A 3,835-nucleotide genomic window follows, 5' to 3' on the forward strand; every position below is an offset into this window, starting at 1 on the left:
AGTAGATCATAGTTACAATAAAAATGCATTAATCTACCCATATTACCATGACCTCTCCAGAATTTGTCATTTTTCCTTTATTTTTGAGCAGCTTTGTCAAGCTAATGGGTGTGAGTTGGAAACTCAGAATCGTTTTCCTTTGCACCAATCCATTAAAACTGATTTATATAAGAAAGATAGGTAGATAGACAGATAGGATTTCTTCCTATGAAAACTGTTCACATATTTTAATCATTTCTCAATTAGAGAATGCATAGATAGATTAATGTGCATATATGTTTATATATAATATGTATAGTCATTTTTATATGTATGAGCATATATGGTATATATATATATATATATATATATATATATATATAAAATAAATTTACATGTGTGTATACACAGATACATACGCCCTGAATATATGCCTGTGCAATCACACAAAGAAGAAGGAAATAAGGGCAGATGATTCATAGCTTTAAAAAAACAGAAGATTCTCTAAAAACATTGCAGTTGTGCTCAAGCTCAGAACGAAATAGAGGTAAACAATACTATAGATAAAACATGGATAGAAAATAACTTTTTCCAACCTTTTTCATAAAAAATGATAAAATGTTTAAAAAGAATAAAATCAATTTTAAATTTAACAGATCCATATAGTGTGCTGATAATTTGGGATGGAAATTATGAGGAGAATAACCTATGTGGAAATTATAAAAAAAGTAGTGGGGAAGGAGCAAAACTAAAATTACCAATAGACCTACAATGAATCTAATTTTTCAGATACATGGTGAAATCTGAGTGAGAAAGGATAGCTATATCCCATTGTAATGAAAATACTTTGAAGATGTGCTTACTGATCTGGGGTCAGTGATATTTGACAGACCAATAAGAATCAGATTGAAGCAGGCTTAGTTTACTGATTTTTTACATTAAGAGAAGGAACATTCTCCCCAATGTATATAGGTCAGTGAAATTAAGAATTTTTTGTAAGAATTTAAGAATGCATTATTTTAAAAGGACATTTTATTTGCACGTATAAAAGGAAATGATGGAAATTAAGGAATAGCATAGTTTAACAAAGAATAGATACTTCTCTACTGGTCTCATTTCCCCAAATAAAGCTATTTTGACACTGGTGGATCAGAAGAATTCCATAGAATTAATGTAATTGCAAATGAGACATTCGACAGTTTTTTTCATGTTATCCTCATAGAGATGCTAGCAAAGAATTGTCTAATCTATAATATGATAAGGTTGCTGAAAATACTATTGAATGTTTGTACCCCAAATAATATTAAACCAGGAGATAATTGCTAGTAATGAGCACAAAAAAAATGTATCATTGAAAATGTGCTAACAAATGCATTTTTATCAATTTATTGAAAGAAGCCGAAGAGAGTGCTATCTTTATCAATATAAAAATAATACTAATAAGAGAAAGAAGATATGTTTTGAAATTATACCATTTCAAGAATTCTGTGCTAGAATACTGGAATGATTATTTCATATCCATCCATCCATCCATCCATCCATCCACAATGCATACTGCCTGCAATTATGCACATGTATATTATTTATCATACATGTGTGTTATATATAATAACATAATCTTACACATATACCTGCATGTGCAATGTAGATATTTTCTAGGTATCATGTGTGTTTATGAATAATATGCATGTATGTGTATGTGTGTCTGTGTATAGGCATGATTCTAGTATGTACAACTAAGTGTTTATACATAAAGCATACATTATAATAGTTTATGTATGAATAGAATATCTATATAACTATGCATACAAAGACATGTATGTTTGTAATTCTGGGGTAGAGGTTATACATTGAACACTAGTACCTCAAGTGTGAACACTGGCTGAGATCTTTGCTGGGTAGCTCATTCACTTTAGTTTTCTATCACTTACCTAACTCTCACCTCTTTGTGGCTCAAAGAATCTATAGCATGTACTAATCAATATATATGTATACATGTGCATATATATGTATATGTATATATATACATATACATATACATATATATATATATATATATATATATATATATATATATATATATATATATATATATATATATGTTTATGTAAAGGTTGCACTCTATAAAACTATATTTGCAGACAGAGTAACCCAGGCTGAGAGTAACCAATAATTCTCAGATCCATAAATGAACTAGGGCTAATATATACTATGGACATATGAAGATTTATTCCAGTGGAATGGGCAGACAGGAATACTTTATTCCCGCAGTTCAGAAGATGACTCAAAACAGATGCTATATAGTGCTTGGCATTTGGTCAAACATTGATGACAACAAACCCATTTACTGAATCCTAGAGACATTGTCAATTATCTTGAGTTTTATCTTGTCACTGCACTTTAGGGGCTCCAGAAGAGACTGAGAACTTTGTTTACCTCTACTTCATTTAATCCACTTCAAACATAAGTCAAGATATCATCTCATGATGTTTCTAACATATTCAAAAATGAAGAAAAATAACAGCAACAGGATCATACAATTATTATATATGGGAATTGGAATTATAGAAATGATTGCATCATTTGCAGTTCTGTCTGACTCTTTATGGCTCCATTTGGGGTTTTGTTGGAAAAGATACTGTAGTGGTTTGCTATTTCCTTTTTCAGCTCACTTTATATTTAAGAAAGAGTGAAAAATAGAGTTAAGTGCCTTGTTCATGACTACCTCATTTGAGGTCAGATTTGAATTCAGAAAGATGAGTCTTCCTGATTCCAAGTCTGACACTTCTGTCCACTGAATCACTAAGCTGCTCAATATACAAATGTTTGTAATTATCAGAATGTTTTCAATTCTAAATATATTCTAATTGATCATAAAACATATTTACTAATAAATATATATGTATATGTGCTTCTACATATATGCTTATGTAAAGGAATATTAACATTTATATTGAATTGAAAAATCAACTATCAGAATTTAATATGTAAAACAACAATAGACAAGAGTTAATATAAAAATGCTTGAATTTTAAAATATTCTACAGTCATATGATGAAACAGTGTGATCTTCAGTCTTAAGATTTATTTATATTAAAAAAAAAACCCTGGTGTTGAGGATACAGTGTTGTCTTCAAAGCAAAGAAAATCTTGTTTCAAAGCTCATCTCTGTCACATACAACTTGTGTGTTCCTGTAAAGTATAGAGTTTCATAAGTAAGATGTCACTCCTTTACACCTTAAGACTGATTCGCAAAAAACTTTGAAGATCTTATCTAAGAGTTCCACATTCCTATATTTTTTTCATTTCAAAAATAATTTCAAAATCCATATAAAGTCTAAAACTATAGAATGGAATGTTTTATCTTATTTTAATACCACCAAAGTCAGTTTAAATCTGGAGATTTTTATTCAGCTGAAGGGACCACATTCAAGAAAAGATATGAACAAACTTGGATTCCTAAAGATGAGATTAAACTTGTTAATGAGTGATCTAGAAAATGTGTTGTAGGAGTATCTACTGAATGAAATGGAGAAAGAAAAAACTTTAGGGACATAATACTATATTTAAATATGGAAATTTTAATTATCTTGTGGAAGGTTATATTTTCTCTGCTTAGTTCTTGAGAGCAGAATTAGAATTAATATATCTAACATGTCAAGGAATAACTTTCAGGGAAGTAGAAGAAAAAAACTTTTTAACAATTTGACTATACTTTGTGAAGCAATGAGCTCCCTATCATAAGTTTTATAGCAAAAGGGGCATATCTACCAAAGAATATTGCAGAAGGACTGCTGTTCCACATACATATTATAAATGAAATAGACTGGGTGCACAGCACAGAGAAATAAAGAAA

Source organism: Macrotis lagotis, chromosome 1 (genome assembly GCF_037893015.1).
Source record: "Macrotis lagotis isolate mMagLag1 chromosome 1, bilby.v1.9.chrom.fasta, whole genome shotgun sequence".
Lineage (NCBI taxonomy): Eukaryota > Metazoa > Chordata > Mammalia > Peramelemorphia > Peramelidae > Macrotis > Macrotis lagotis.